The following is a 24206-nucleotide window of genomic DNA, read 5'->3' as shown; positions in this document are numbered from 1 at the left end:
GATGAACGGTACCCCGACCATGTGTGTAAGCTCTCTAAGGCGCTCTATGGACTTAAGCAAGCCCCAAGAGCATGGTATGAATGCCTTAGAGATTTCTTAATTGCTAATGCTTTCAAGGTTGGGAAAGCCGATCCAACTCTTTTTACTAAGACTTGTAATGGTGATTTGTTTGTGTGCCAAATTTATGTCGATGACATAATATTTGGTTCTACTAACCAAAAGTCTTGTGAAGAGTTTAGCAGGGTGATGACGCAGAAATTCGAGATGTCGATGATGGGCGAGTTGAACTACTTCCTTGGGTTCCAAGTGAAGCAACTCAAGGACGGCACCTTCATCTCCCAAACGAAGTACACGCAAGATCTGCTAAAGCGGTTTGGGATGAAGGACGCCAAGCCCGCAAAGACTCCGATGGGGACCGACGGACACACCGACCTCAACAAAGGAGGTAAGTCCGTTGATCAAAAAGCATACCGGTCAATGATAGGTTCTTTGCTTTACTTATGTGCTAGTAGACCGGATATTATGCTTAGCGTATGCATGTGTGCTAGATTTCAATCCGATCCTAAGGAGTGTCACTTAGTGGCGGTGAAGCGAATTCTTAGATATTTGGTTGCTACGCCTTGCTTCGGGCTCTGGTATCCAAAGGGGTCTACCTTTGACTTAGTTGGATACTCAGACTCCGACTATGCTGGATGTAAGGTCGATAGGAAGAGTACATCGGGGACGTGCCAATTCTTAGGAAGGTCCCTGGTGTCATGGAACTCTAAGAAACAAACTTCCGTTGCCCTATCCACCGCTGAGGCCGAGTATGTTGCCGCAGGACAGTGTTGCGCGCAACTACTTTGGATGAGGCAAACCCTCAGGGACTTTGGCTACAATCTGAGCAAAGTCCCACTCCTATGTGATAATGAGAGTGCTATCCGCATGGCGGAAAATCCTGTTGAACACAGCCGCACAAAGCACATAGACATCCGGCATCACTTTTTGAGAGACCACCAGCAAAAGGGAGATATCGAAGTGTTTCATGTTAGCACCGAGAACCAGCTAGCCGATATCTTCACTAAGCCTCTAGATGAGAAGACCTTTTGCAGGTTGCGTAGTGAGCTAAATGTCTTAGATTCGCGGAACCTGGATTGAATTGTAGCATACATGTAGTTATGCTTTTGATCATGTTCCTTTTTGCATTATGTTGCTTATTATGGTGCTCAAGTTGTACAAACACTCCCTGGACCTCACAAGTCCGTTGCAAAGTGATGCACATGTGTAGGGGGAGATGTGTTACAACTTGACCCTTTGAGACTAACCATGTGCTTGAGTTTGATAATTTAGTCTCGAAGGAGGATTGAAAGGGAAAAGGTGGACTTGGACCATGAAAGACTTCCACTGCACTCCGATGAGAGGGTAACTAATTCCAAGTTCATCTCATGAAATCTTATTGCCATTTGCTCTTAATTGAAGACTTTGGTGAGGCAATGGGGTTAACGGGCCAAGATTGATCCTGTTTTGGTGCTTGATGCCAAAGGGGGAGAAAATAAAGGCCAAAGTGATAAATGGATCAGCTACCACTTGAGAGATTTTGAAAATAGTAGAATAGAGTTTTTGTTTTGTCAAAAGCTTTTATTGTCTCTTATTGTCTCTATTTTCAAAAGTTGGCTTCTTGTGGGGAGAAGTGTTGATTATGGGAAAAAGGGGGAGTTTTTGAAATCTTTGATCAATCTCTTTTGGAATGACTCTCTTTATACTTCAACATGTGTGTTTGACTTAGAGATAGAGATTTGAGTTTGATTTGCAAAAACAAACCAAGTGGTGGCAAAGGATGATCCATATATGCCAAAATTGAATAAAACCAATTTGAGTTTTTATTTAAAGTGATTTTGCACTTGTTCTAGTTGCTTTATATTGTGTTGGCATAAATCACCAAAAAGGGGGAGATTGAAAGGGAAATGTGCCCTTGGGCCATTTCTAAGTATTTTGGTGATTGAGTGCAAACACAAGGGCCTAAATGTGAAAATATGCTCATGGATGAACAAAGTGTAAATCACAAGTAAAGGTATGTTTCTAAGCCTTAGTACATTAGTTTTGTGTACTAACATCTTGTCTAAGTGTTAGAAACAGGAGAAAGAAGAAAAGAAAAGAAGTGGAGAGTGGCTGTGTACAGCCAAAGGCTGCTTCGGGCTGGGGCACCGGACTGTCCGGTGTGCACCGGACAGTGTCCGGTGCGCCAGATCAGCGCAGCGCAAACCAGCCGCTCTCGGGTTTTTCTCCGGCGACTTCGGCTAAAATTCACCGGACTGTCCGGTGTGCACCGGACTGTCCGGTGAGCCAACGGTCGGCCGGGCCAACGGTCGGCCGCGCGATCGGCGCGCGACACGTGGCCGAGCCAACGGTCGGAAGGGAGCACCGGACTGTCCGGTGTGCACCGGACTGTCCGGTGCGCCAGATCTGCAACGGTCGGCAACGGTCGGCTTCGCTTTCTATGGAAACAAATCGGGCACCGGACAGTGTCCGGTGTGCACCGGACTGTCCGGTGCGCCACGAGACAGAAGGCAAAGATGGCCTTCCAGATTTGTTCCCAACGGCTCCTAGCTGCCTTGGGGCTATAAAAGGGACCCCTTGGCGCATGGAGGAGTACACCAAGCATTCCTTGAGCACTCTTGATCACTCACACATCAATCTCGCGCACTTGTTCGACATTCTAGTGATTTGAGCTCCGTTCTAGTGTGCTAGTCTTTTGAGCTCAAGTCTGGGTCTTGTGTGTGCGTATTCGCTGTGATCTTTGTGTCGTGTGTGAGTTGCTAATCCCTCCTTTGCTCTGTGATTCTCTGTGAACATCTTTTGTAAGGGCGAGAGGCTCCAAGTTGTGGAGATTCCTCGCAAACGGGATTGAGAAAAGAAAAGCAAGAACACCGTGGTATTCAAGTTGATCATTGGATCACTTGAGAGGAGTTGAGTGCAACTCTCGTCCGTTGGGACGCCACAACGTGGAGTAGGCAAGTTTTGTACTTGGCCGAACCACGGGATAACCACTGTGTCATCTCTGTGATTGGATTCTTGTGGTTATTGTGTTTTGACTCCTCTCTAGCCACTTGGCATAAACTGTGCTAACACCTAATCAAGTTTTGTGGCTATAAGTTTAAGTTTTTACAGGATCACCTATTCACCCCCCCCCCCTCTAGGTGCTCTCAGGTTCTACCATTATTCACAATATCCTAATGCGAGCACACACCCAAGAGCACACATAGAAAGCGATAGCCTAATCACACTGCTTCTTATACTTGTTTAACGGGGTTGGTTATTTAGCAATACTCGGATTAGCAGCGCAATTATTAGAAATGGTAACGTATCATTAATTGTGTTTCTCGTTCATATAACGACACTTGCTAAATGTGTTTAAGCTAAGTTACTCATTACGCTTTAACCAATTTAGTTTACTATCAATATTACTCATGTTCAGTCAAAATCCAAAACAACAAGCAGTCAACTCAAGACAAGCACACTAGAGTGGAACAATCAATCACAATTAACATATTTAGGACAACAACACAGTAGTTGTTTCAGTCATAACTCACAAGATATTTATCCAAAATTAGTGAACCGGTACTTTTTGGAAATCTTATTAAATGCTCTATAACTTTGGTATTTTCATCTCAAGGTGATTAGACACTTAATAAGGTTTAATCGTGATAAATGACAGTTCTGTTCAGATTTGGACAGATTCAGACTTGCGACTTCAAAAATTCATAACTAGAGACTCAGGCATCCAAATCAGGTGATTCCAGGTTTTCTAGAAAGATAAATAAATTGCCAACAAAACATTTATAAACATCTCAAGGTGATTCAATATGCAACTAAGGATAAAAGACACTAGAAGGCTTTGCTGTCCAGATTTGGACAGATTCAGACTTCACACTTCAAACACCTATAACTTAACCTTCATACAACCAAAAAGAGTGATCCAATAATTTTTGGAAGCTTAGCAAAAGTACCACATAACTTTTATAATCACCAAGAAGTGATTCTATGTGTAACTAAATCAAACAATATAGTTTTTGAAATCTGTTCTGACAGTGGACAGAATACAACAATCATCTTATAAAATTCATAACTCTCAAACTATCATGTTTATTGTCATGAAAATTTAACACAAGTAAGATAAAGAAATTATCTACAACTTGCTTACAGTTGACAAGGACTGATTCTAAACTAAACTTAATCAAACAATCGATCTCTGAAATCTGTACAGGAATTAGACAGATTTAGTTACTGAACTTATGAAAAAGCATAACTTCTAAACGATCAGGTTTATGGCTATCAGATTTTAACAAAAGTAAGTTAATAAAGTTATCTACAACTTTCTTGTGACCACCAATAACTGATTTCAACATTAACGTAAGCAACCATAGCAATATCTGAAATCTGTTCAGATATTGGACAGATTCAGTTACTGAACTTGTGAAAAGTATAGCTTCTAAACCATCATTTCTTAGCTCATGCATTTTTAGGATGAGCTAGATATTCAAGTGAACTACAACTTTTATATAGCACATATCTATAGAAAACACACTTTACTTAACTAGATTAATCGCACAACTAAAAATGTACATGCAGGAAATTCAGCTTGCGGTCATAATAGCACTTAACTCAAGCACCAAACAAAATCATGGAGGGATAGTGCCACAAATTCTCAAGTTTAAATCATTGTGACTTAGTTATCAAGTTTCAATTTATATCAAGACAGTTAAGCATTTCAAGAAACATGCACGCTTTTGTTTACTTCTAATTTTTCACTAATTGTTCTTATAATTATAAAATGTGTGTCATTTTAGCACCATATGAAACTATCTAATTTGGGGCTGGAACTTTTATGAGGCATAATTAATAACAAATTATGACTAATGTATAAATTTCACATGCTCGGGTTTTATATTGTATTTACTACAAAAATAACAAATTGTTAATGCAATAAAGCATGTGAGAGCAAGTTAAATCTAAAACTAATTATTTTCTGTGGATGCATGACCAAATTAAGTTTCCTTAGGCTACTATAATATCATGCAAGGACAGTGGAACACCATTTTCCATTTTTACCTTCATATATTATTTATAAACCATTTAAAACTACTTAATAGGCATCAAGCAAGTTAAATCACTAACGCAGTGATACATCGACCATAAATCATGAAATTTTTACGAGTTACTAAGCATCACACAGAGGGTCTACTGTAACAAATTCAAAACATTTGGAGCACTAGAGCTACAGATCCAAAAATAAGAAGCAAATCAATAATCTTTTTCCTATTTAACATGTTTTAATTAACACGCCAAGAAACAGTGAACAACATATAAGTTTTATATTTTTCTTAGCTAGAGAATGACAACATCTAACTAACAAAACAGGTTTCATCATTTTTGGATTTTTATAATTAAAACTACGGAGAGAAGCATATTCATTTGTTTTGTAAACCAGTTTTTAAAGACGAATTTATACAGAAAAAACTTTTCCACTGGTGGAGCGCTGCCCGTGGCTGCGAGCAGAACGACGACGGCAATGGACGGGAGCTCGCGAGGGAGCAGCAACACGCGTGGGAGAGGAGAGGAACGCGAGCCTAGGCGCACCGGAGTAGGAGGAGGTGCTCGGCCAGGGCAGTAGCAGGGAGGGGCAAGGGGTATAAATAGAGGATGCAGGCTTCGTCCATTGGTGGGCATGGGCGGCTGATGCAGAGCTCTGGTCACGTCAGCCAACTGCAGCAGGTGGCAGAGCGACTTTGGACGGATGTTTTTGGCATTTTCCTTTTGGAATCGGACCCTGGTCGCTGTAGAAGATATCTTCCTTGATGTACACTCTACAAATCTTGTACAGGGCTTGAGGTGATTCGGGCACTGGTTAGAGAGTTATAGACCCGCGAAAATTGGTTTGTCAGTGGGTTAGAAATCAGTGGAAACTTGTGAAAACTGAGTGTCAAAGCATGTCAAACGGAATCGGATGAATGCCATTTTTTAATATGTTGTGCCTCTATTAGTTATTAACAACTTTTATCTTTGAGGAAACTTGAGTTGTTCAACAAAAATTTGGGAACGCGAGAAGTCAACCCGAACGACGCTGATTCCAGACTTAGAATTTGAATCGTGAAATCATATTTTTATTCTGTCTTGATGGCACTGTTTGAGATACTTAAGAGATTGAATCAAGGCTTGGTTTAATTATAAAATTTGTTGTATAACACAGGTTCTACAACTTTTATCAAAGGTCAAACCTTATATCTTGGCCGGAAATTGAAATTCCACTTTGGTCAATGTATTGTCATTATAAAGCTCAAAACTGACGTTTTAGGCCAGAGGAGGCATTTTCTTGACATTTTCTCAACATGAACCCTTAATAACTTTTGTTGTAGAGTTGATATAGAGTTGTTTGAGTAAGATGACAAGGTTTTGTTGAATTTAAAAATTTGCATTTGTTAAGACGAGCAGTTTCAAGCATGTATAGGATTTATCTTTTCATGTGAGTATTTGCTTTAAACTTCTAGAATTCTTTAGAATACACTTGATAGATAGAGATGAATTATGATATAGACAAAACAAGTCGATTTGCATAAGAATTAATTAGAGGTTGACATAAAGAGATTATGCGGGAGAATGCGGATTCGGATTAAGTATTTGGACGTAGACCGACTATCGAGAAAGCGGATTCGGCCACCGATTGGATAACATAACAACTATCTAGAGTCCGAATAAATGCGTCTGGACGGGAGTTGCGAGACGAGATTGACTTTCGAATTTATGTTTGGTTCAAGAAATAAAAAGTTTTAACAGGCTCCAAATTTGGCTGTTCTTGAGATCGAATAATTCCGAACTTCGTGAAACTTTCATGAGTAACTTGATAAATGGAGATAAATGTGATAAGGAGATAGAAATTTTCACTGAGCATCCGAGATTAGGATAAATCTCCCGACATAACGTGAAATAGACACCTGGGGTGTCACAGTATGTGTCGTTCTGAGAGGGCCTGGTGGCCCGGCCGGGATATGGAAGAAGCGCTTCATGCTTGCAAACCATAAAAGAAGCTACCTAGCTAGCTCTGGATCGGAGCCAAACTTTTCTTCACCTGCTTACTTAGCTCTTGATAGGGTTTATGGATCGGAATGGACAAAGGAAGCTTTTTTGTGTTGGTGAATGGTTGGCTGCCGGCGACTGTATGAGCTAGCTATAGTCGTTCATATATGCATGCATGCCATGCAAAAGCATACGGTCATGACCAAACGCTTGCATTTCAATCCTAATTATATGAATATCAGCCACGCAGCCAACCAACCTTGCTTTTGGTGGTCTTGAGATGTGCTAGTGTGTGTATTTGTGTAATGTTGGTAAAAGATCAAGTAAAATAAAAGTTGTCTCTACATAAGACCAATGGTTAACACATTCTTTTTATGGTGTATTAATTCATATCTTGAAACTATTAAAGGTCGTAGTTTCGTTACCACCGTAAAGAAATTTGTTATTACGGTGGTGGGGAAAATGCTAACACATTCTGGCCGCCGGAAATAGTAGCCGCCGAAAATTAACAATTTCAGAGAAAAAAAAATTGAAAAAATGCAAAAAACAGCAATTTCATCAACAATATAATCATAACAAACTGATAGAAACATTAAATATAGAATTACACACATTTAACATATGGTATCACACTTCTTCACAACCACATTATAGTTTACCAAAATCAAGTTCACGGTTCACAAATGCTTCACCATATCACAGTTCACAAATACAACATCACAGTTCACAAATAGTCCATTACAACATAAAACAAACTCACAATTCAGCACAAAACTCAAACCATCACATATCGGAGTCGTTGGAGTTGTGACCACTACCTCTAGAAGCGAAAAACTTGTTGATGAAGTCGTGTAACAGGTTTGGATTCTAAAGAAAAAAGAAGACATTAATAACGACAGTTTTTATATGACCACTACTCAAACAAATTGTTTGTTAAACTAACCTCTCCTGTAGCAGCTCCCTCCCCTGCATAAGCTCTTCCTGTGGGGGCGAGCGGGCAGGCTAGCTGCACGGCGGCAGAGAGAAGAAGAAAGAATAGAGAAGAAGAACGGCCCGGTCATTTTTAAAAAGCTTATTTTCGGCGGCCACTGGCACAGCCGCCGAAAATAAGCTGTTATTTTTGGCGGCTGGGTCAGTGGCCGCCGAAAATAAGCTTATTTTCGGCGGCCAGCTCAGACCATCAAAAATAACAGCTTATTTTCGGCGGCCAAGCTCTGGCCGCCGAAAATAAACTAAACCGCCAATAATGATGCACAGTGCTGTTGTGGATCTGCCAACTGCTGCCATGATCTAGTTGCAGCTAGCTAGCTACTACGTACGCTGGCCAATGTAGTGCGTACGTGTCGTGTGTGTCACTCTCTCCACTCGATGACTCCTTGCTCAAGCTCAACTAGCAGACCAGCAGCCTTGGATCCGATACTATATATAGGCCGGCCACGTATATACGTACGTACGTTCGGTGGGTGGTGCAGGCCAGCCGCATATACATCGGGCAGCATGATCTAGCAGTGTGGCTGATCTGATGCTGTTGGATCAAGATATGTGTTGTCGTTTGGAAGAGAGAGAGACGTATGTGTCGTTCTGAGAGGTTCGGTGGCCCGGCCGGGATATGAAAGAAGCGTTGCATGCATGCAAACCATAAATGAAGCTACCTAGCTTGCTCTGGATCGGAGCCAAACTTTTCTTCACCTGCGTACTTAGGTCTTGCTAGGGTTTATGGATTGGAATGGACAAAGGAAGCTTTTGTGTTGGTGAATGGCTGGCTGTTGGCGACTGTATGAGCTAGCTATAGTCGTTCATATATGCATGCATGCCACGCAAAAGCATACGATCATGACCAAACGCTTGCAGTTCAATCCTAATTATATGAATATCAGCCATGTAGCCAGCCAGCCTTGCTTTTGGTGGTCTTGAGATGTGCTAGTGTGTGTATTGGTGTAATGTTGGTAAAAGATCGAGTAAAATAAAAGTTGTCTCTACATAAGACCAGTGGTTAACACATTTAATTATGGTGTATTAATTTGTATCTTGAAACTATTAATGGTTGTAGTTTCGTTACCGTCGTAATGAAATTTGTTATTACAGTGGTGGGGAAAAAACGCTAACACATTCTGGCCGCCGGAAATAGTAGCCACCGAAAATAAGCCACGCTTATTTTCGGCGACGTCATTTGCCCGTCGAAAATTAACAATTTTAGAGAAAAAAATTTGAAAAATGCAAAAAAATAGCAATCTCATCAACAATATAATCACAATAAAATGACAGAAACATTAAATCCAGAATTACACAAATTTAACACATAGTATCACACTTCTTCACAACCACATTGTAGTTTACCAAAATCAAGTTCACAGTCCACAAATGGTACACCACATCACAGTTCACAAATACAACATCACAGTTCACAAATAGTCCATTACAACATAAAACAAACTCACAATTCAGCACAAAACTCAAACCATCACATATCGGGGTCGTTGGAGTTGTGACCACTACCTCCAGAAGCGAAAAACTCGGGTTTGGATTCTAAAGAAAAAAGAAGACATTAATAACGGCAGTTTTTATATGACCACTACTCAAACAAATTGTTTGTTAAACTAACCTCTCCTGTAGCAGCTCCCTCCCCTGCATAAGCTCCTCCTAGTGATGGTATCACCGGTGCGCGGCGGCGGGCGGGCGGGTAGCGCAGCGCGGCGGGTGGGCGCGCAGGCGGGTGGGTGCGCAGCTCGGCAGTGCGGCTCGGTCGGCGGGCGGTGCTGCGGGAGCGGGCGGGCGGGCTAGCTGCGCGGCGACGGAGAGAAGAAGAAAGAATAGAAAAGAAGAACGGCCCGACCGTTTTTAAAAAGCTTGTTTTCGACGGTCTGAGCTGGCCGCCGAAAATGATGCACAGTGTTGTTGTGATAGCTCAACAAGTCGTGGGGAATAATGTGCATGAACTCACCAAAGCTGGGAGTTCATGTGAAATGTAAGGCTGATCAATAATAGGGGTTAAAGCGGAGCATTGCTTTTAATTAAGTTGGTCAAATTTTATTAGCAATTATTAGGTGTAAGTAAATACCAAACTATAATAATAATAATCATAATAATAAAGCAAAATTAATAATAAATCCCATGCAATGCAAATGACGAATTGAGTTTAGTTCCATAGTTTAATCATGCGAGAGTCCTGAGCTGCTCATGACTGCGAGCACGGCTAGTATACCAGTTTTACACTCTACATAGGTGGTACCCTTTACCCACAAGTCATGTTACCCATCTGCGACGAGGTTGTACGGGCGCCATACACCTCTACTAAGGAAGCGAGGCAGGGTAACACTACGAGGCCTTTACCTAGTTCTACTAGCTTCAGAAAACCCGCTACAGTTTATAGGAAGAGCAATGCATGAATCCCCCGTCTGACCGTCATCGCAGCAAAATCAACCCGGGAACCTCCCTACACGTCTACTCCCCTACTGCCCTTGCCCCTATCGGGTAAGGTAGTCCTCCACTAGCTTTCCTAGTTAGTCAGCCAAGGGCGTCCTATACCACCCTTGTGGTGGCACGTGTTTCTCAAGTTAAGCTCCATGTTCCAATTAAAAAATGATCTTGTCATGAACATAAATAAAATAACAGAATAAATGGAACATGGTCATAATGTAATATTAAACCCAAAACCATATAGAGCAATAGCAAAACTACCCAAATGATTTAGGGGTGAACAAGGTAAAAAGGATAACCAGTCTAGGGTGACCTATTGGGTCCCATCAAAATTAAGTCTATGCATTGATAAGTGATAATAAAGAACATTATTGGGTAAAAAGTGGTCAAGGGCACAACTTGCCTTCAATGAGCTCCTTCTCAACAAGTTCTACCTGCTGAACATCGAGATCCTCAGCCACTGGCTCTTCTACTCGCCACAATACAAACAAGCATAGTATAAATAGGAAATTAAGATCATACGAATCATGTAAACAAAATACATAATAATAATCCAATTATTAAAATAAGATCTTAGGAACAAAAATCATTAATTTTGGAGTTATGGATTTTAAGTTATGAGTTTCTGAAGGTTTTATATATTTGATACAAGATAAATTAAGAGATCCATTTTAATATTGTTTTCATGTCAAAACAGAGATACTATGTGTTAAACAACATTATTACCAAATTATAGGAACTGGAATGGATTAATTTGGACTAAGTATGAATTTCTATGAATGAAACAAGTTCTAGCATTTATTTTTACATTAAAAATCCATTTCCATATTTATTTATCCAATTTATAAGTTTTCTGGACTGCTCGTCAATTACAGGAAAGTGCAGGGTCTCTGGAGCAAGATTTCCTAAGACTCAGATCTATTCTCCAATGGACCGTGGGTTGATTCACTAAAAGTTTAGGGTTTCTTTTGCAAAGTAGACGCGGTCAAGCGGTATCGGCCAGCCTGAGCCGTCTGATCCCAAATAGACGGTTCGGATTAAATCAGCGCCCCCTACAAACCAGTACGAATTTATGTTCGTAAGATTAGGAATCTACGGTGCTGATTAAACCGCCCTAGATCAATCCTGGGCCATGGGATCCCGATCCGACGACCCAGGAGAGTCCTAGTGAAGGGGTATGCGTGCACTAATCAGGGTCGTTCATCCGTAGATCAATGGTCTCGGGGCTTTCTTCTCTATCCCGACCATAGACACAGCGTCGCCGCCCCATGGCGCGGTGTCCATCGCCGGACTTCGCTCGACTTCGGCCAGACGCCCCAATCCCGCGCGTGAACTCAAGAAAAACATAAAGGCGCACATCACGAACTTGATAGAGGCGGCCATACCGGCGGTGACGGTGTGACGCCTCCGAACCACGGAGATGCGTGACTCTACTTCGACAGCGAGGAATTCCCATCCCCGGGGTACTCCCGCGCGCCTCCCGTCGTCCCGCGTGTATTCGTGGAGGGTCCCAGATACTCTGAAGCCACACATCGTGGCTCAACAGCGAACACCGGCGTGGTTTGCCCGCGGCGGCGGACTCTCCCTTCTCGGCAATGGTGCGTGGCGGCAGTGGGTCGATCTCGAACTCAACCCCGAGCAGGAGAATGGAATAGGGGAGGTAAGAGGTGCGCCCGAAAGCTATATGGCTCGTGAGAGGTGGTTCAGCTAGTGGTGGGATTGACGGGAACGTGGCGGGTGCTCGCCGTGGATTTCGCGAGCGTCGTTGTCTCGGTCGCACGATGAAGTGGTGACAGGTGGGCCCCCCGAGCGTAGCGAGACGACCGGTTCGATTCGTGGGCGCGAGTAGCACTACCGAGCGGGCCCCACGAGTCGGCGTAACAGGGAGGAAGGAAACGCGCGCGCGCGACTGACCTCGCTGGCCCGCATGTCGGCGTCACGGTGATGGGATGGGCTGTGCGGATGGATTCCTCTGGTGGGCCGAATTGAGGTCTAGGGCCTAGGTGAGCTTTCCCCTTTTTCTTTTCTTTTATATTTTCTTTTCTCTTCTCTTCTCTTTCAAATTTAATTTTCAAATTTTAATCTATATGTGTGAATTTCAAACTCAGGTTAAATGTCTACATTTACATAACAATATGATCCGAATTTTAATTCATTTATATTTATATTTTATTTTATTTTATTTGTATAGTATTTTCTTCTCTTTTCTTAAATCCTAGAATTGTAGATTGGGTCTCAATTCAATGTGGATACCAATGTCTTTCTATAATTATAATTTTTGTTGCTATTAAATGCACACACAAATAAAACCTCAGCATGATGCATACTTTATTTAAGTGTCATTAGTTATTTATTACTTTAAAGGTGGTTATTCACATGCTCAATTAAATAGGGCAAGATACTCAAGGAATTCATCTTCTATCATATGACTTACAAATTTGGGTATTACACATACCTGGTAAATCTTTCGGGAACACGTCCGGAAATTCTGACACAACCTTTATAGTCTCCAGTGGATCTGCCTCCTTGCTATCAATAGCCATCTGGTGACAACCTCCTTTCCTTGGCTCGGGCGAGACTAGCTCAGTCATCACTTCTTCTCCTAGTGGGGACACCAACTTAATTGTCCTCCTATCACAATTGATAACTTCTTGGTACTTATCTAGCCAATTTATCCCTAGGATAACATCTATTCCTTGAGTATCCATTACTATGAGGTTAGCGGGAAACTCTATCCCCCTTATTTCCACACTTACATTCAAGCAAACACTATCGGCTCGAACTTTACCATCGGTTGAATCGATTTGAAGGGGTGTTGACATGGTGGTTATTGGAAGATTATGCGCTTCTAACCATGATGCAGTAATGAATGAATGTGTTGCTCCAGTATCAAATAACACTTTTGCAATATGGAATTTGACTGGATACATACATACTATCATACCTGGTGTTTCTTGGACTGCTTCAGCCTCCAAATGGTTCAATCTTCCATAGTTGTAACGTGTTTGGGCGCAATTGTCTGCTCCTGGCTGAGACACATTCTGATTTGTTGGGACACTAGAGCCTAGCTGCTGTTGAGCTACCTTCTTTGGACAATGCATCACCTAATGACCTTGCTCTCCACAATGAAAACATGCTCTGCCTCCTCCTTGCACTGGGGCTGCTTGACTGCTCTGGTCTTCACCTGCAACTCCTTCGGACTTCGCCAACTGACCATTATCAATACGAGTTCAAACATATATTCCACAAATATAATAGAAAATGAACAGACACCACGCAGTAGAATATAACAAATAAGCAGACGCTTGGCGCAGGGCTCACACCTACGACTAAGCGAGAAAGAGAAAACAACGGTCGAGGCTACGGTCGAAAGGCGATTATGTTAAGCAGTTATAGATTAAAGTACTTGTCTAAACATAATCATATTCATTTGACAATCTCGATATGCATAAAATAAAGTTACACTACGTGTTTAATTATTATAAACAATTCAAGGTAAATTTAAAAAGGTTGTCGCGCGGCAAAAGGCACGACAACACACGCGAATTAAACTAAAAACTGGGACGAGTTGCCGTGTGACGAAGCGCGCGACAGCATGCAGTAACTAAGCTGAAAATAAAATGAGTCGTCGCGTGGCGAAGCGCGCGACACAATACCTAGACTAAACTGAAACTAAACGAATCGTCGTGTGACGAAGCGCACAACGAAACACTTGAATTAAATATGAAAATAACGTAAAGCGTCGCGCGACGAAGCGCATGACGGCTAGAGATAGCAATGGGGTCCCGAATCCCCGCGGGGAATTCCTCCATTAGGGGATGTGGATGGGTAAGGTTCTCCCCCGCGGGGATGTAAACGGGGAAAAATCCTCCTCCGATGGGTAAACAGGGACGGGAATGGGGAAACATTCCTCATCCCCGTTCCCCGCGGGACTCGTTAAACTTATATATGGTGATGTTTTCATGTAATATATAATGATAAAAATAAATAATTACATTGTTAAGAGATAACTCATTGTACAAATATGTTTATTTTGATGTATACATAATAAGTTCTAACATCTGACAATGTATATAAGTGACAATGTTTTGTATTAATAACAAAGAAAGTATGTCATAATTATAATTTAAGCTGGGACGGGGATCCCCTATGGGGATTTATCCCCGCTGGGAACGTGGATGGGGAAGAAATGCCCCCACAAGAGTTCGTGGGGATCCCTGCGGGGAATTTTTTTGTCGCGGGGATGGGTACGGGGAGCCAAAACCCGACGGGGATTTCCCCGTTGCCATCCCTAACGATGGCATACGTCATTTCAACTGAATTTAAAACAAAACGCTGCGCGACTAAACGCTCAACGTCATGCATTAAATAATCTGAAATTAAAATGAATCGTCGCGCAACGCAGCACACTAATAAATATGAATTTAAAATAAATCGTCGTGCAACGAAGCGCGCGACACAGCACGTTAATTAAACTAAATTTAAAACTAATCAAACTGAAATTTAAATGTTGCGCGCGTTAAGACTGCGCGCGCCGGAACGGGGCTACGCGCACCGGGGGCCAGACCGGGGCCGCGCCGAGGGCGCGCAGGACCGCGCAGGCGCACGAGGCCGCGCCGGCGGGGGGCGCGAGGCCACCGCCGGGGGCGCACGAGGCCGCACCAGGGGGCACGGACCACGTGGGGGGGTGACGCAGGCCAGGGGGCCGTGCGGGGAAGACGACGACACCGGCCAGAGGGGCCGCGGGGGGGAGGAAAGGAGGGAGAAGAGGGGAGAGGGGAAGAGAGGGGGGCTCACCTCGGGATCCAACAATCGGCGAAAACCGTCCACCGGATCACACCTAGGGCAAGGAGGTGGAAGAGAGGTGGGAGAGGAAGTTGCTGCACGGGAAAAATGAGAGAGGGAGGGGCGCACATGGGGGAGGTTGTCACACCCGGTTTTGAAGGTAAACCGAATGCGAACCATGTACGTGCCAGGATCAGTAATTCACGTACACAGCGATTACATAACTGGACATCATCACACAGTGCTCAAATCATAATATAAAAGGGGAATAATAGTCGATTACATCATATGTCTGAGACATCCACATAGTCTTTACAATAATCAAAGTGCGGAAAAGAAACGTAGATACACGCGGCCTTCACAGGCAGCCGACTGGGGGTTGCCGCTAACCCACACCTAGAACTCATCGTAATCTTGGAACTCCTGGTGGTCTCCTTCCACAGCTTCATCCTCTCCTGAGCAGGGGTTGCAATGCTGACAACCTGGGGATGGGGGGTTGGTGTGTAGAGCAAGGGTGAGTACACATCAACATACTCAGCAAGTATCCTGTCTGGCTGTAGTGGACTAGCTTTATGTGGGGGTAAGTCAAATAGTTGCTTTTAGTTGGTCAGGTTATTATTACTAGTAGAGAAAGCTAAGTTTTAGAATTAACCCACGTTATTAACCCAAGCGTACTCCTTTCCAAACGGAAAGAGTATCACTTATCATTACCAGAGTCAATACCAAAAACCATCAATCTCATTGCCACCTGTAATCCGAACATCTCTGATCAAGTACCACTAATCAATGGAGCTCCCTTGGCCGCTCATAACCGCGAGCATGACTGATATATCAGTTTTCATACACTCTGCAGATGTTGCGCACTTTACCCACAAGCCGTGATTTCCCTTTCTGCCCGGAGATCATGACTCTCCATTGATCACTACCAAGGTGACCCAGCAGGGTATCACTACGTAGCCTTTACAAAGATTCCTCAGGGCTGTAGCCGCCCGTTAGGTTTCCTAAATGCACCGCACTCCTCCCTAAGGGGTGAACCAACTTGGCAGAGCGAGCCGCATACACCGAGCCCCATTAACGGCACGACGGCTAAGCGAACTACGCCCCGGTTCCTCGAATTATTCAGCTAAGGGCATCCCATTCCACCCTCATGGTTGCACTGTTTTCCCAGACGGTCATCCAATGAACAGGTCCTTACGGAGAGGCACTCGAGAAACCGCTCGAGCCCCCTTGAATGACACAAGTATAACATCATAATAAAGAAGGGAAACAGTGTATCATTGATAAATCTCATCATGTTCATTGATTAGAGTTGAGCAATAGCATAAAGCTAAACAATAATAATCCAACCCAAATAGGTCAACAAGGACATGGATAACAAAAGCTAGTCAATCCTTATGTATAACTGTGTAAATGTGGGGAGTGAATTATAGAATGTATAGGACAAAGATAGGTCAAGGGACACTTGCCTCCACCAACCAGTTGCTGCTCAGGGGCTTCTCCTGTGAGTTCCTCGGGCTCTTCAACCAGATCGTTCTCTATACGAGCGCAAACATACATACATCCACACATTTAATACAAAAGAACAGTACACCATACAATAGAATGCAGTAAATAAACAGACGTTCCACGCGGGGCTCGCAATTATGGTTAGGAGAGAAAGAGGAGAAGACAGTCGCGTCTACGGTCGAGAAGCGATCACGTTACATAATTATAAATTAAACCACTCGTTTATCAGAAGGGCATTAATTTGGACATTGCGTTAAGCATAAAGTAAAGTCATGTCCCACATTTAATCATTATAAATAGATAAAGATGAATGAAAGGGAGTGGTCGCACGGCGAGATGTACGACACAACATTTAGATTGAATTAAGAAGTAAACAACTCGCCGCGCGACAGAGCGCGCAACGAGGTTCTTGCATTAATTAAAGACAAACATTAAGCGTTGCGCGACGAAACGCACGACGGCTTACGTCAACTGAACTGCAATTAAAAGAATCGTCGTGCGACGTAGCGCGCAACACCGCACTTTAATAAATATAAATTAAAAGAATCGTCGCACGACGAAGCGCGCGACACATCATATTAATAAAGACGAATTTAGAATGAACCGTCACGCGGCGAAGCGCGCGACGCAGCACATCGACTAAACCAAAAATTAAAATAGATTAGGACGAGGGTTAAACGCAGCGCGACAACGGTCGCACGCACGAGAGCACGTTGCACGTGCCGAGGGCACGCTAACTGTGCAGGCTCGCGGGGCGCGGGGCCGAGGCGCGGGACGCGGGGCGCGCGGCTAGGGCACGCGGGCTCGCCGAGGTAGGGGCTCGTCGGGGGCAGGGCTCGCCGGGGGCCAGGGAGAGCGCGGAGCGGGGAGGGCTCGCAGGGGGCGCGAGCGTGCGGGGAGGGGAGGGGCGCGGGCGGCCGAGCTCGCCGGGGCGGCGCGGGACGCGGGGCCGGGAGCGGCGCGGGACACGGCCGAGGGGGGGCTCGCCGGGGGAGGGGGCGCGGCTCGCCGAGGAGGGGCTCGTCGGGGAGGGGGCGCGGGACGCCGGGGCAGGGCCTTGCCGGGGGGAGGGCGAGGGCGGGCGCGGGGTCAGGCCGAGGGGGCGGCGCGGGGTATGGACGAGGGCGCGCGGGGCGCGGCCGAGGGCGGCGCGGACATGGGGGCCGAGGCGGCGCGGGCAGGGAGGCCGCGTGGGGGAGAAGAAGGGGAGGGGGCAGAGGGAGAAGGGAAGGGGAGGGGAAAAACTCACCTCGGGGATCCAAATTCCGATGATCTCGACTCCAAACCCTAGGGCACCACGGGGAGAGAGAGAGAGGTGGAAGAGGGAGAGGGAGGTTACTATGCGGGAGAAATCAAATGAGACAAATGGATCAGGGGGAGGGAGGGGACGCGTGCATGGGGACGGCAGGGGGCGCCATGGGCGCGCGGGCCGGATCGGGATAGGCTGGGCCGGGCTGGGCCACAATGCAGATCGAAACCCATGACACGCACAACCACTAAACGGAATCCAATCGCGAACCGAAATCTGAAACGGGACGAGACGAACACGCGACATCAGACAAAGAAATAAGCTTCAGCATGATGCAACACCCATGACACTTAGGTTTTGTTTATACATGACACGGACACCCGTCACTATACTGGTTTGAAATTGGGAAGAAGGAGCGAAACAGGAAAAGAAAAGAGAGTAACACCCGAATTTGGTGAGTGAAAAGAAGAAAAAATTCTACCCCCAAATTCAGGGCGTTACAGAGGTGGGGTGTCAGGGGCACGCACCAGGGCTAGGCCGGGTCGGGTCGCAGGCCGGCTCGAAAACCCACAGCACGCACGGCCACTAATCGAAAGAAAGACGCGAATCGAAAATCGAAACGAGATGGGCGCGTGATTAAACACAACATCAGACAAAAGAAATATGCTTCGGCATGATGCAACACCCATGACAACTTAGGTTTTTGTTTACACGCGATACGGACACCAGTCGCTATACTGCTTTGAAAATTGGAAGAAGGAGCGAAACGAGAAGAGAAAAGAGAGTAACGCCTGAATTTGCTGAGTATCGGAGAAGAAAAAATTTACCCCTCAAATTCAGGGCGTTACATCACCTAACTTGAGACAAAAGCACTCTCCCCCCTCTCTCTCACACCCGATCTAGCTCTCAAATCAAATCGATTGAAGGAGCCCCTTTGGTGTGAGGTTTGTGCTTTTGCCCTCGGATTTGGTTTTTTCTCTCCCTTCTCATTCTCATCTCTTGAGTTTGTTGCAAACACCTCTTGTGCAATATTGTTGTTCTTGGAACCCTAGGGTTCCTAGACGGATTGAGGTTGCTTGGGTGTCTCCAAAGTTGTGGACAACCCCAAGAAGTTTGTATTCCCCGCTCTTGTGAACAGATTTGAGAAAATAATTCCTTGACCTTGATGGTCGGGTTGTGGAGGATTAGGGTTGGAAAAGACCCAGCCCTTTGTGGGCTCCTCAACGGGGAAGTGGTGTGGCCGAACCTCGAGATACAATCTTGTGTCTTGTGTTCTTGCTTGATCCGTGATTGTGATTTTCTTTTGGCAAGATAGACATATAGATTTATTCACCGTGTGGATCACGTGGTGAATTAACTCCCATATTTCTAACCATCCACACTTAGTTTATTCCTCGTGTTTTCCATCCTAAGAGATCCCTCTTTTATTTCCGCGTAGTTCAAAGCCTAGATTTATTATAGCAGTTGGACTGGTTCAGAGTAGTTCAACTTGCCTTTATAGCAGTTGAACTGGCTCACACCACTTGAACTATAGATTAGACATTACCTCGAAGTTTGTGGTGATAATTTTTAGGTTTAGCATATTCACCCCCTCTAGACTACTTTCAATAACAACAATGTAATTTATGAGGGATGAGGAGTATCGAGCGCCTAATGTTTTGTGGCTTGACTGTTCAGGGCATTGAGTAGCTTGAACCATCCCATGAAATATATGATGGAGCAAGCTTGACAATGGAGGAGAATTGACCACGTGCCCGACTGTTTGGTTTTTCTTGGGTTTATCGGGCTTGTGAATTGTGGAAGTGAAAACTGAATCATTTGTCTATAACTTTATATTTTGTTCTCAAGACAAGGTGCAGTTTTGGACAGTGACCTGACATGTAGCTCATTGCAAGAATTAAGAATGTATAACCCCAATACCTACAGCGACCTTATGTTGTGGTCCTAATCAAAATTGATCTTCATAAGGTGCACTTAAATTCCTTAATTTGGGTCAAATTGTTGTATTCCTAATTTCAGTGATAGTATTTTCTCTTTGAACCAATATCCTGAATTTTTTTATTTCATATTTGATATGACAGATGTTTTATCTATTTTAATGTTGATTTCCCTCGTAGGCACATGATAGGCTATCATCATTGGCCTTAGAGATATCTTCAATTGAACGTGAACGACATCACTAGAGTGGTAGCAAAAATAATCTAAATGGATAAGTAAGCAACCATCAGGTCTTTTCAGAGGCTAAAACTGAAGGTGGTGAAAAGGATCTTGGGGACTATCCAAGACTTGAAGCTGTCGTGGCTACTAGTGTATTGTATGTTTCATCATCTTACCAAACTAGATACATGTTTATATTTTTTTCAATTCTAAGAGGTTCATATAAATGTGGTGTTCTTTTCCTCTGGACTGCCAAGTTAAAATGGGACTTGTTGGTCACTTGTTCTCAAATGTTGTAGATCAAGAACAAGGCAACACAATTGTTAAAGATTAAAGACCTTCGTCCTTCGAAGCATTATCTCCTTTCGAAGATAACGATCTTCGGATGAAGGTCATGAAGGACACACCTTCATCATTCATGAGAACGGGAGTTCATAGAGACAATATATGTTATTCATTCGTTCATTCATCCATATATTTATTTCATGATAAACATATGAACATTAATAGAAATTGTATTACATTGATACCTTCAGCTTGTTTGAAGGTGCTGACACGAGAGCGATTACAACTCAGCATGAACAGTACGGGGATACTGTTCATCTATTTATAGGCAACCGTAAAGGCATGTATGCTATTACATTTATGCCCTCAAAAATTACATACAGAGTTTACAAAATATCACAAGGGTAACATTGCCATTTGAATTTAATAACTTGAGCAACACCTTCTCCTTGCATTGCCTCATTGCTTCATCACGACGAAGCCTGCTTGATGAAGTGTGCTTCGTTGTACTTCCTTTTTGTTATGACGAAGCCACGTTGTCTACCCATTTCACCATGATGAAGCTTGCTAGACGAAGCTTTGCTCCGCTCCTCTTATGTTGTACCGAAGCTTTTCTCGTGATGAAGCTCCTGTAATATTCAGTAGTACGCTAAAAGCAAATGGTTAGCCGTGTTTTTTAGGACCTTCGGAAGAGGAAGGCCCCCAACAGTAGCCCCTCCCAGTATTAGTTTGTTTCTTTGTAACAAATTCAGACTGCAAAAAGAACGAAAGTCTTTAGCCGAAGGTCCAAAAAACACCTTCCCTTCGCTAGAATACCGAAACATTATGCACTGTGGGCCCTGTCGCTCAATGGTGATTTGTGTATATATACAAGGGCTTACACTGAAAATATTTTTCGTGCTATCAAGCTTTGCGATGTGTTTGTTGTTCTAGCTTTCTATCTCTGTGACCGCAATTGCTTTTTGAGCTTCGGTTTTCTGTCGCAACTGTCGCTGAAATGGCCAAAGATAAGAAAAGTGTGGACCCCGCGCTTGCTGGTTTCTACGAAGCTATGGAGAGGACTAACATTAAGAAAATAATTGATGAGATGTTGGCCGGGCTATCTGGGGACTCAAGCAATAGCGAGAGCTTTGATGTTGAGAGTGAGAACGAAGATGCCGAAGATCGGCCATGGAGTCCAAGTCATGTTGTTTTCGAGAAATCCACTATTAAGCAAGGGTAAATTGAAGCGATGAAAATCAGATATTTCCATGATACATCCATAGTGAGAGCTGGAGGAGAGAGTATTGTTCCTCTTCTTGAAGCAAACGAAGTGGTGGTATTTAATAGTTTTATGAAGGCTAGGCTTCGTTTTCCCTTGCATAAGATGCTGGTTGAAGTGCTGAAGACATTCGAGATATACCTCCATCAGCTTACTCCCAAAGCTTTGATTAAAGTTAGAGTTTTCATTTGGGCTATGAGGAGCCAGGGGCTGGAGCCAGATGCCAACTCCTTCTGCAACATTCACGAATTGTCCTACCAGACGAAGGCAGTTGGGAAAGAGCAATATCATAACAACTTTGGATGCTACGGTTTTGTGTACCAGTCTGATGTGAGGTGTCATGTGCCAATGTTTCAGAAAAAATGGTCGGGCTCTTGGATGAAGCAATGGTTTTATGTCAAGAATGATCAGAGTAATAGGGAGGATGTGAGGGGCATAATCCAGCGCCCTATACGATCACGCTTCAGCGTCAGGAGGCCTTCGATCGCAAGTGGAAATGAAGTACAAGCATGCTTGATGGCCTTCAACACATTGTGTACTTACATTGGCACCAGAGATTTGGTTCAGGAGCACGTTGCTTATAAGGTATGGCCACTTGTTAATGACTGGGAAATACCGAAGGAGACCACTGCTGGCTCCAGCGAAGGTGGCCTGGTTTATCTGAGATACACCTATCGCTACAGAAGACAGTTTGACAAGCCGAATGATGACTGGCTTGAGGTTGTTGAGGCGATCAATGATGAGCTATTAGGGGCTTATACGAAGGCAGAGGATGAAGCCATGAACACTGCCTTCGGCGCTCGAGGCAAAAGGAGACTGAACAGAGTTTTTTGACATGTTTGGATTTATTTATCTTGACTACTGTTTTCCCGCTCAAAAACAAGGGTTAAAAGGGAAAATGGCAACTATGTCCTCTTTCGCCGTGTCAAAACCAAAGAGAGCTAAGGTTCTGACTCATAGGCCGAAGCTACACTCTTTAGAGAAGACCGCTGCAGCGCCTGCCGCCGAGAAGATAGAAATTGTTGAACATGCCGAAGCCATCCCCTTGGCTTCGGAGATAATTCCTGTTGCGACGGTCGAAGCTACTGTCGTCTGATAGAAGAAACGAAAGCAAAGAGCTCAAAGATAGAGGAGCATCAGAAACTGCTGAGTCCTCCAACCACGACGGGGTTCCCGAAGTTAACAATTGTTGCAGTAATAACTCCTAGGAAAGGGAGGAGAATGGCCAGTGTTTTGGATGCTATTCTGAAATCTTCGAAGGTGCCAACTCCTGTTTCTACTAAAGCTTCCGAAGACAATATTGAAAAAATAGTGGTAGCTGCTGCAAGCACTTCTCCTACCTGCGCTGAAGCTGGACCTTTGGGATCTAAGCCAATGGAGCAGGTAAAGGAAAGTCTTCTGGAAGAGCTAACATCGCCTATACCCGAAGCGTCTTCTCGAGATGATTTGGAATATATTGTTCGCCATGCTTCAAGGAAACGATTATCAGAAGATCAAATTGCCGAATTGCAATATTACACAAAGTTCCTGAAATATCCCCGAGGGTCCTTAGTATATGGAGGAAGTGATGATGATTTCCTTTACTGTCTACCAAATAACAAGGAGATAAATGTTTGCCGAGAAATGATGGGTAAAATCGGTTATCCGAAGCTTGAACTTGGACTATCTGCCATGACGAAGGATCAACTTGCAGACAGCCTTGCTTATAACAGCTTAAAGGTTTGCATATTCTTATTTTTGTATTTATTGATTTTTGTTAGGCAGGTTTTCGATGACCGGTTTGTGATAATGCTTATTATTATTTGTGTGTTTTTCGTTTGTTAGGTCTTATCCTTAGCAAGGCTTTGAAGGCCTAGAAAGATGCTAAAGATGAAAGCACTCGGATCGCCTTCAGAAACCTGCGCTCGGAAGTCATAACGCTTTAGAATGAAGCCCTTTAGAAGGACAAAATCCTGCTTTCTTTAGTTGAGAGATTAAAGTCTAGCGAAGTTGGACTGGCTAGCCTTTCTAAAGTAGAACAGAAAATGGAGAAGTTTGAAAATGAGAAAGAAGCAGATGAGAAGCGTATTGCTGATTTAGAATATGCTCTGTCTGTTCAAGTGGGATTACACAGATCTGAAGTGTAAGGACTGGAGAAGAAGCTCGATGAAATCACTAGAATTTTAATGTCGAACAAGCAAAACATGAGATATCTGATACTGAACGGTTAAGAGTTCAGAAAAATGTCGAGGAGCTTCGTCGGGCGAAAGAGGAGTGCTACAATGTTGCTACGGAATGTTGCAGTAAGTTGAAAATTAGTTTTGCTAAAATTGGTGCATTCTCTACAAAGTAGAACTTTATTTGTGGTGATCCTGATGGGGTTATCCGATGGATCGGTGGCGAAGCTGAAGCTTTTGATGAAATCCTTAGCGATAGAGGAGACTTTTGTGCCTTCACCAGCGCTTGAGGGGTCGTCTTGCTTCTTGAAAAAGCTAGTTGTGAGCATGCAAAGGTTGT

Source organism: Zea mays, chromosome 5 (assembly GCF_902167145.1).
Source record: "Zea mays cultivar B73 chromosome 5, Zm-B73-REFERENCE-NAM-5.0, whole genome shotgun sequence".
In the NCBI taxonomy this organism is placed as follows: Eukaryota; Viridiplantae; Streptophyta; class Magnoliopsida; order Poales; family Poaceae; genus Zea; species Zea mays.
Note: the sequence above shows the minus strand (reverse complement) of the source record.